Source organism: Euprymna scolopes, chromosome 37 (genome assembly GCF_053919585.1).
Source record: "Euprymna scolopes isolate OS-2025 chromosome 37, ASM5391958v1, whole genome shotgun sequence".
Lineage (NCBI taxonomy): Eukaryota > Metazoa > Mollusca > Cephalopoda > Sepiida > Sepiolidae > Euprymna > Euprymna scolopes.
In genome coordinates this window covers 6,004,283-6,015,872 of record NC_136518.1, presented here as the reverse complement: position 1 = coordinate 6,015,872, position 11,590 = coordinate 6,004,283, and positions in this window count along the sequence as shown.

Here is an 11,590-nt window from a genome sequence, read left to right as displayed (position 1 = left end):
AGAACGAGAGTCTCTTTGACAAAAACAAAGATTATTACAATGAAGCTCTACACAGATCCCGACACAACATGGGAAAATAGAATACACGAAGAGAGCAAACAGTAAGAATAACAAATCTAACTGCACAATAATGAAGAGCTAGAAATAAACCGAAGAACAACAATAGACACAATAAGAAGGGCCAAAAGAATAAAAACAAGGGGAATAATAATAGCAGAGAAACAGGTAATGATGAGGTTATTACTAGGAATAAGAGAAACAGGCGCAAAAAACAGGTTTGGTTTAATCCGCCGTTTAGCGAGCATATCCAAAAACAATATCTCTAAGGAATTGTACATTGATAAAAATTTCCACTTGATAATCGATTAAGCAAAATAATTAATAAGAACTATGTAAAACTCTCTTTCTCCACCTCTGCCAACTAAGCCAATACTTTAATAAGCTCTAACAACAGGTAAATAAGCAAAATGAGGAATAACAATAAGTCAGTATCAGAAGAACAGAATTTAGAGAGAAACCGTAATTGCAGAATACCTGGCAATTGTCCATTGGAGGGCAAATGCTTAACCTCAGAAATAGTGTACAAATGTGAGATTAAGGATGATAATAGTAAGAAGGTATATCTTGGAGCAACGGGATACGTCTTTAAGGAAAGATTCAGAAACCACGTTGCATCATTCAAAAATGAACCGGAGAATGAAACTAATAAGGATGGGGATAATGGGCGAAAATTGGTAGATATAAAAAATCCTTTACAAACAGAAAACGGAAAAACCTCTCAATGAAGAAATGTGGGTAAATCTTTTATCGCATAATTTTCCTTAAAAGTGAAATGGATACCATATTGTTCATTAAAAAAGTGTTTTTTCCCAAGGTCTGTAGAAAGATCGTTCTTGTAAATATTTTCAAACGATATAAGGTTTGAAATTGTCCGAATGGTCGCGAAACATTTGTAACGAACAATTAAAATACGCTACTTGTTGCTATCAATCCAACCTTTGTCTTGATTTTGTGAATATATATATATATATATATATATATATATATATATATATATATATATATATATATATATATTAGGATGTATATTTGGCAAAAAAAAGGGAAGAAAGTGCTCACTCAAGACGTGAGTAAAGCAAAATATGTTTTTATTTTTCATTTAATCATTACAAATTGTTTCGATAAAAAATCCTATCCATCTCATCAGACAATCTAAGCTTAAAAAAAAAATTCAAAGGAAAAGATTCTTTTAAAATTACGTATGGATATCAAAAACAAGAATTTAAGTGCTGGACAGAGATGGAGAGGGAGGAGTAAGAATAGAAAAAAGAAGAGGAAGAGGTGGGAGAGGTGTATGTAATATCTTTTAATTAGGATTGAGGTTAAAAATTGAGAAGGAAAGAAACAAAAAGAAGTGAAATGGATTAATAAGGTTATAAAATGAAATAAAGTTACAAAAAAAATCAATAAATAATAAAGTAAAATAAAATAAATAATCTATATGACAATGTAAAAGAAAAGAAAAGGGAATTAGAAAGAGAAAAAAGAAGAGACATCGGAAGAGGAAATGGAGCAGTATAGCTAAATTAGAAAGAGAAGAAGAAAAAAAGAGAGATGGAAGAGACATATACCTTGAATGTGTCAAGGGCAGCGATATAATTTGGCTGAAAATTTCTACTCCTCCCTCCCCATGTCTGTCCAGCACTTCAACTCTTGTTTTTGATATCCATACGTAAATTTAAAATAATCTTTTCCTTTGAATTTTTTTTTTTTTAGCTAGAATTGTCTGCTGATTTATTATCCCTCCATCGAAATAATTTAAGTAAAAGTCTATGTTGTTGAAAAATGAAAACATATATATATATATATATATATATATATATATATATATATATATATATATATATATATATATATATGGCGATTAAGCTACACTGAATATTCCGCGTTTCATCCAATCTAGGACTCCTCAGGCTTATGCGCGAATTCTGTCGTTGTTTATCGTTTTTATAAAAACGCGCATAAGCCTGAGGATTCCTAGAGTGGATGAAACGCGGAATATTCAGTGTAGCTTAATCGCCATATATATTTTATAAATAACTAACTAGCTCTACCTACGTATTGAGCACTTTTGAAGTAAATACTTAAAGTTTACGCATAAATCTATACTTTCGTGTATTAATTTTATGTGAGTAAATTAAGTAGTTACATATATATATATATATATATATATATATATATATATATATATATATATATATATATATATATATATATATATATGGTTGACTATTTTAAAAAACTGATTACATATAATGATAGAAGATGTATCGAGACACAGGAATGGGTATGTTTGATCTGGCAGAACAGTGGGGTCTGCGTTTTTACCTGGTCCACAAAGTATAGAAATAAAAAAAATTAAAAATTAAAAAAAAGGTTTACAAGTGTTTTTTTATATAGATGTACATAATAATACTTTGATAAGTATGTTTTAACTTAAATAGGGATGGTATAATAAAATTGCGGAGTCTGCGTTCGCGCCTGGCCTCCATAGAATGGAAATAGGCACAAACTTTAATAAAGACTTTTCATATCTATCTGCGTAAGTATACTTTGATAATTATGTTTCAGTTTGAAGAAATATGGTATAATAAAATTATGGTGGGTTCGTTCACGCCTGACCTCCATAGAATAGAAATATGTCACAAAGTTTAACAAGGTTTTTTAATATAGATCCACAGAATATTGTGATAAGTGTTTCAGTGTGAACAGGTATGGTATAATAAATTATGGGGCTTATCTATTTTATTTTTACTTTCATCATATTTTGCTTTGGTTTTGATACCCCCAAATTCGAAGCTATCTCTTTACAACCCTTCCTTTTCATAACCTATCATACTTTAATAAATCAGAGTCCATTTTCTGTAGGCTGATTTTGAACCCAATCAACGAAGGGTACTTTTGCTAGTATATATATATATATTATATATATATATATATATATATATATATATATATATATATATATGCGTGAAATCACCTTTTTCTTAACCCTATTCCCTCCGTTTCACTTTTTGTTATCAAGTAAGATCTATGACTTACTTGTAGTTTCATCAAATACTTTTGCAAGCAAAATCCGATCCCGCATTTTGTCCAGTGGTAACGTCGCCAGCTTTGAATGCTACAGTTTCGGTTTCGATTCTAGCTGATAGCCCATAATTTTTTTCTTTTTTATACTTTTGAAATCACGCTTCTATAATAATATATATTAAATCTGGACAAATTAAAATATATTTAAAGCGTATTTTTACGCTCGGGCAAAGCCAGCCGCCTCCCCTACCCCACCCCGCCAATAAAATTATATAATATAATCGTATGTTTATTTCATTAACGTGGGATGAGGAATTTGAATTCAACCAAATGTACCACTCTACGATAAGTATCGCTTCTTTTTTTTTTTTTTTTTTTAATTTTCTTCCTTCGAAGATTGTAACGCTGGGTATGGGGCAGACAACACAGCTGCCAGCATTGCCCTGCTTTTTATTGAAACCAACCGAGAGCTCTTTTTAGTATCCTTGCTGTTCCCTTAAGTGCAATTGTCTGGATTTCTTTTGCGCTTGGTTCACCAGGAATATTAGTTAGGGAGGACTTCAGGTTCTTCTTCATAAGCCCTGTGGCACCTATAATAACTGGTATGATTGATATCTCCCTAAGATTCCAGTTTCTTTCCATATCATACATGAAACCTTGATGGTTGGTCTGTTACTCCCTTTCAGCTCTGTTCAGGCCTCCATCATTAGGAACCCTCACTTCAACCAAGGTTGCTACTCTCTCTGACTTATTCCATACTCATGATGACTTTGATAGGATTACTCTAGATGCTCTTAAATTTTATTTCGCTGGTTTGCTGCTCCTATTGTTCCATCTTATATTTGATTAATTCGGCTTCTTTTGGGACACCCTGTAGTATGCCGACGACGGTTCAAATTGCACAAATGTTTTTTTTTTTTTTTTTTTTTTTTTGTTTTAGCCTTTTAGTTATTTCCTAGCAAATATTCATCGTCATCACAAACTTGGATAATTTTGTCTTTCTTTTTTTTTTTTTACATGGGGGGGTCACCACTTATCAAGGCCCGAAGGCCACTCAGGGATAAGGGTTATTGTGTGTGCAGTAATCAATGAGATAGTATTGTAGTAATCATTAGTATTGGGGGTTTTGATGGAGTGTCTTACTTAAGGAGGCGGTTTGTCAGAAGTTGTTTATGTTGGACTTGAAGACGTCCAAGTTGTAGTCAGGTGGGAAACAGGCAAGTGGCAGAGAGTTCCACTGGCGTGCAGTTCTAAGAAAGAAGTTTTGCTCATGGAATCTACGTTTGGATTTAGGCACAGATAAAGAATGGGGAAAATTATTGACAGTAGTTTCAGCCAGATGGGTGTTTCTTGTGAAAGATTGGCGAGGGGGGACGAGAGATTGGAGCTCAGACGAGCACCTACCATGGAAATAGCGATAAAGCAAAGACAGGCTTGCAACGTCTCTTCTGTGGGAGAGAGGTTGCAGGGAAGAGAAAAGGGCATCTCCCACTAAACCACAAAGTCTATTTTGTACTCTGTCAAGGCAGAGTTTTAAAAATAAAATGGACGAAGAAAATTCAATAGATGTATTTAACTTCTAATTTTGGCTATAAAATACGAGAAATTAAAAAATCGGATATTTTAGCTAATATATATTATTATTATTATTATTATTATTATTATTATTATTATTGTTGTTTTATCTGCTTAGTTACACATGTTTTGATGACCGAATCGTATTAAAGATCCGACAATTTGATCAAACTTTACAGAAAAGAAGAGTTAATCGAAACGTCTTACTAAGCAGATAAAACGGTAATAAATATATATGTGTGTGTGTGTGTGTGTGTGTGTGTCAGTGTGTGTGTGTTTAATGAAAAAATGTGAACCTTTGGGTCAACCACTGAGCTCATGTTAAATTCAATAAAAGGAAAGTGAGCTCAGAAAGGCAAATACATATTTAAAAAAAATAAAATCCAAAATTAATTTCTCTCTCTCTCTCTCTCTCTCCCTCTCTCTCTCTCTCTCTCTCCCCCCCTCCCTCCCTCTCTCTCTCTCCCTCCCTCTCTCTCTCTCTCTCTCTCTCTCTCTCTCTCTCTTGATCTGGCAGAACGGTGGTTCATTAAAATTGTGGGATCTGCGTTCGCGCCTGGTCTACAAAGTATAGAAAAAAAAAATTTAAAAATTAAAAAAAACGTTTACAAGTGTTCTTGATATAGATGTACATATTAAAAAAAAAATAAAATCCAAAATTAATCTCTCTCTCTCTCTCTCTCTCTCTCTCTCTCTCTCTCTGATCCATAGTTAGTGAAAAATTATTTTTACTTTATTTTATTTTATTTTTACTAGCAGGTCCCGTTTCCCGCCATTTTCCGAGCTAAACAGTAAAATGTTGTATTATGGTCGTTTTTATTTTTATCAAAAGGTCGGCAATGTTAGAATATCTACCCCACTAAAAGTTTTTAAACAGGAAATTTTCGTTGCATTAAAAAAACATTGTGTAATTTTTTTAAAGTAACAATAAAAATCCATTAATGGCTATCGTATTGTTAGCTTTAATCAATTAATGCTGGTCAAATTAACCATGAGGGGATATCCTTTTAGAATGAGGTAGACCATAATTTTTCCCAACCAAAATACATAACTTTGTCTAACAAAGAAATAAAATGTCGTCTTTTTTTTTTAGGGGGAAGTAAAAAAAAAAAAAGGGAGAAGTAAAAAAAAAAAGCAAATTAAGATTTAGTGTGTTAAAGTCGACAAATACGAGAGTCGTCCCAAAAGTTAAGCGTCCATAATTTATTTTATATATAGTCACTCTTATTCTCAGTATGATCAACGCTGGCTGTGCATGGGCGTCTGGAGCGTGCTTTGTCATACAAGGATCGTTCCAAAAAGTTGAAGAGCTTCGAAGACGGAAGTGGTACCATTAAAACGAACGATCTTTTGTGCTCCAGAAGTTATTTTTCTACATAGTCACCACCATTCTCAATGCACTTTTGCTAGGAATTCGATGACTTAACTCTGCTTCTGACGCACGTCTTGGAGTTTCACACAGTCAATATCTGCAACAGAGGGACAAAACTTTCAGGTCATGAATACGAAGGTTCCGCCATCATTATAGTGCAATTTGCAATCCCCTCTGATCCATTCGGGCGGAATAAAAATAGGAGGTATTACTTTTTGACCGTCCCTCATACTTAATCTTGTGCGACTGAATTCAGCGAAGAAAGAAAAAAAAATTTTTTTTGTTTTTGTTTTTTTAGGTGTGGCAAAGGGTAAAAAATCAAATGAATATATTTGGTGTTAAAGTCGCAAATAAGCAAAATATTGGGCGTTATTGTGAAAAGAGACGAAAAAAGAAAATGAAGAAAGAAAAGAAAGAAAATGAAGAAAGAAAGAAGAAAAGATAAAAGGAAGAGAGAAAGAAAAAGAAAGAAAGAAAAAGAAGAAAATAAAAAAGAAGAAAGACAAAGAAAAGAAATAAAGAAGAAAGAGAAAGAAAAGGAAGAAAGAAAAGAAATAAGAAGAGGGAGAAGGAAAGAAAGAAGAAAAAAGAGGAAGAAAGAAAAGAAAGAAAAGAAAGAAAAAGAGAAAGAAAAGAAACAAAGAAGAAACAGAAACCAAATAAAGGAAGAAAGAAAAGAAAGAAAGAAAAGAAAGAAAGAAGAGGGAAAAAGAAAAGAAGAGGGAGAAAGAAAAGAAAGAAAGAAGAGAAAGAAAGAAGAGGGAGAAAGAAGAGGGAGAAAGAAAGAAGAGGGAGAAAGAAAAGAAAGAAAGAAAAGGAAGAAAGAAAGAAGAGGGAGAAAGAAAGAAAAAGAAGAAAAAGAAGAAAAAGAAGAAAGAAAAGATAAAAGGAAGAGGGGGAAAGAAAAGAAAAAGAAACGAAAATAGAAGAAGGAGAAAGAAAATAAAGAAATAAAGAAGAAAATAAAAAAGAAGACAAAGAAAAGAAATAAAGAAGAAAGAGAAAGAAAAGGAAGAAAGAAAAGAAATAAGAAGAGGGAGAAAGAAAAGAAAGAGAGAAAGAGAAGAAAAAAGAGGAAGAAAGAAAAGAAAGAAAAAAGAGAAAGAAAAGAAATAAAGAAGAAACAGAAACAAAATAAAGAAAGAAAAGGAAGAAAGAAAGAAAAGAAAGAAGAAGGAGAAAGAAAAGAAAGAAAGAAGAGGGAGAAAGAAAGAGAAAGAAGAAAAAAGAAGAAAAGATAAAAGGAAGAGGGGGAAAGAAAAGAAAAAGAAAAAGAAAAGAAAATAGAAGAAGGAGAAAGAAAAATAAAGAAGAAAGGGAAAGAAAAGAAAGAAAATAAAGAAAGAAAAGAGAGAAAGAAACAGGATGCACTTACACTCGTCTGTAGTAAAACGACACTTTAGATCTTAGTCAGCAGAGTCGGTTTGTGAAAATTTTTTAATCAAATAAAACAGTTTTAATTTCATATTTAATATACAAGAGGCGTTCCAAAAGTAATACCTCTGATTATTATTCCGTCCAAATGGATCAGATGAGATTGAAAATTGCATATTTATGATGACTGGACTCGTGCGTTTATGACCTGACAGTTTCATCGCCCTGTTGCAGATATTGACGGTGGGAGACTCTAAGAAAGTAACCCCTATCATGGATCAGATGGGATTGAAAATTGCATATTTATGATGACTGGACTCGTGCGTTTATGACCTGATAGTTTCATTGCCCTGTTGCAAGAAATATTGCTGGTATATTGACGGTACAAGGCTCTAAGAAAGCAACACCTGTCATGGACATGCGTCAGAAGCAGAGCTGACCATATATTGGATTTTTGGGAGCATAAAACTGCCATTTTCAACTATAAAATTTAAACAAAGAAATAAAATTTCATAACTTAAAAGGGAATAACTCATAAGTTAAATGAAAACTTACTTCCGTTTTTAAACGCAGCTGATGTTGGTTATAATAATAATAATTAAAAATAAAATGTGAATTAAAAATAAATTAAATTTAAAGTAAATTAAATTTTAAGTAAATTAAATTAAATGTAAATTAAATTAAAATAAATTAAATTAAATGTAAATTAAATTAAAATAAATTAAATATGAAATAAATTTAAAATAAAATAAATTAAAAATAAATAAACACGCATGGCCCTAAATCTGTATGGAATTGCCTTTTACACTCAGGTTGGCCGTTCATTTGTTTGACATCGTTTTGAATTCCCTTCCGTTATTGTTGCTGGTATATTGCTTTTCCCAGTGGTTGTGGTGTCGGCGTTGTAATTAACTGGGTTTTCAAATCAAACAATTTAATAATAACTTGGAAATAATTTGCAAAGGAAAGTTAAATCGTCGGGTTCTTAATTGCTTCATGATACAGGATGTTTTCAACTTAGGTTCGTTTCTTAGAGGAGCAAGAGCTTTTCAACTTAACTGGGCAGGAGCTCAAAGAAATATGTACTCTTCAATACCAGCAAGCAAATCCTATCTTCATTTCCAAAACACAATGTTTTTTTTATCGAACCCTAATTCCAACTACCATCTCTTTGAGATTAGCATTTCCTCCTCTGTCGTTTGGAGATTACTTTTCTTTTTCTGTCATTTTTCTTTTCTCTTGAATCTCTTTTCTTTCTCTATCTTAAACCATATTTCTCTTTCTCTCGAGCCCATTTGCTCCATAAAACTGTATTATCAGCTATGCTCTTCCATCTTTCAGTTTAATTTCCATCACTTACACAATGGCCCTACATTTAAAATAAAACGTGGTCAATGACAATATCTTCCTAGATATCACAGAAGATTTCTCATCGCCAACATCAACTTCACTTTGCTGAGAAATTTCTTACCTGTCCACCATATCGGCAAAAAAAAAAAAAAAAAAAAAAAACATGTTCCAGAGTTTTGGAGAAAGGAATGTCAAACGCTCCACCTAATCCTTAGCCAGTAAGCAGGGTGAATTAGTGTTACCCGGACATGCAACATCGTTACCATTGAGTGTCTGAATAAAAAAGATCATTTTTCTTAGATTTATACTTCACTACTATTGCCAAACGTAAACCCAAAGTCCAATTTCTACTTTTAATATAGTAGTAAGAAAACGTTTTATAACTTACTTGAGAATTTGCATATATCACTACTAAGGAAAGAGATAGACAACTTTACAATCACTACTATTATCCAAAGTGAACCCAACGTCCACTTTCTACTTTTAATATATTAGTAAGAAAACGTTTTATAACTTACTTGAGAATTTGCATATATCACTACTAAGGAAAGAGATAGACAACTTTACAATCACTACTATTATCCAAAGTGAACCCAACGTCCACTTTCTACTTTTAATATATTAGTAAGAAAACATTTTATAACTTACTTGAGAATTTGCATACATCACCACTAAGGAAAGAGATAGACAACTTTACAATCACTACTATTATCCAAAGTGAACCCAACGTCCACTTTCTACTTTTAATATATTAGTAAGAAAACATTTTATAACTTACTTGAGAATTTGCATACATCACCACTAAGGAAAGAGATAGACAACTTTACAATCACTACTATTATCCAAAGTGAACCCAACGTCCACTTTCTACTTTTAATATATTAGTAAGAAAACATTTTATAACTTACTTGAGAATTTGCATACATCACCACTAAGGAAAGAGATAGACAACTTTACAATCACTACTATTATCCAAAGTGAACCCAACGTCCACTTTCTACTTTTAATATAGTAGTAAGAAAACGTTTTATAACTTACTTGAGAATTTGCATATATCACTACTAAGGAAAGAGATAGACAACTTTACAATCACTACTATTATCCAAAGTGAACCCAACGTCCACTTTCTACTTTTAATATATTAGTAAGAAAACATTTTATAACTTACTTGAGAATTTGCATATATCACCACTAAGGAAAGAGATAGACAACTTTACAATCACTACTATTATCCAAAGTGAACCCAACGTCCACTTTCTACTTTTAATATATTAGTAAGAAAACATTTTATAACTTACTCGAGACAATGTGATCCATTTATGCTATTGAATATTTACATAAAAAATGGATGGTTTCCCTTATATTTCTACCCCCAAACAAATACAAAGGGTTAAGTATCAACTGTTCCATAATGCATTCCACAGTGGCGTTTGTTATTCTGCATAAATTAACCATAACCCTTACTTTACAGTGAGAAATAAAGGGTCAGTCTTCAGATTCTCGAGAGATATGAGGATGCTGAAAGTAAATCCAAACTTTACTTCTACTAAGGAAAGAGAGAGAGACAACTCTACAATTGCTACTATTGCCAAAATGCTAAAGACAAAGAATCCTTGAACCTCTATTATTCCTAATATTCATAAATGACCTCCCCGACAAAATTGCCTCTGAGATGGGTATATATACTGATGACACCACACTCTATAACAGGCACGGCAGGAAAACAAATGAATACATAGCTAAAAATATGGCAGAAACACTAGAGGACGACCTCCAATCTGTAGTGGAATGGGGACAAAAATGGATGGTCACATTCAATGCTACCAAGACTAAACTGGTTTCCTTCAATAATTACAAGAAACCTTCTCTAGCACCAATAGCAATGGCCAATGACTCTTTATCTGAGAGTACATCTTTTAAACTCCTTGGCCTAACGTTCACAGGAAACAAGAGTTGGAACAATTACATTAAAAGCATTGCCAGGACCGCTGCGTAGAAGGTAGGCTCTCTCTACCGTGCTAGAAAACTACTAACACCCAAAAGTATCCTGTACCTCTACAAGGCCACCATTCGCCCATAGCATTGTTGTCATATTTGGGCTGGTGCATCTGCTACTGGTCTCTCGCTCCTAGACAAGGTTCAAAAGAGAGTCGCTAACCTGATAGGTCCTGAACTGTCATCTAAGCTTCAGCCTCTGTCCCATCGACGAAATGTTGCATCCCTCTGCCTGTTCTACAAGTATTTTAATGGTGAATGCTCTGACGAACTGCAAGCACTTGTGCCCCCACAATGTAAACACCCTCGACAAACGCGACAGGCAGCTAAATCTGACCCCCACACAGTAGAGATCCATAGATGTAAAAGATCTTTCTACTCCAGTAGTTTCTTCCTCAGAACCGCTAGACTTTGGAATTCCCTTCCGGGTCCCTGCTTCCCCAACTGTACTGACATGCAGAAGTTCAAGTGTAACGTGAACTGACATCTTGCCTACATAGTACCCCAGTAGCTGTTGCCTCTGATAGTAGCCCCCTACCCCAAAGTGGCAATGTGCCTTGTTTGGGGTGAAAATATAATAAAAAAAATAAATAAAATAATTAACCTTTTTTCTGATTGGTCTAAAACTTTTGGTTATTTGAAGCCGCCATAAAAAAAAATAAAAGAACTGCCATCTGTTAGCATAGCTAGAAAGCAATCGTTCGTTTTGGAAATTAAAAGAGCATCGTCGTTGTTCCAGGGCAGTTCGTGTTCTGCATAACTGGTGAACTTGAAGAATCTGATCAACTTTAATCATCGTTCTAGTATAAGGGAGTACCCGAACAGATAAAACCC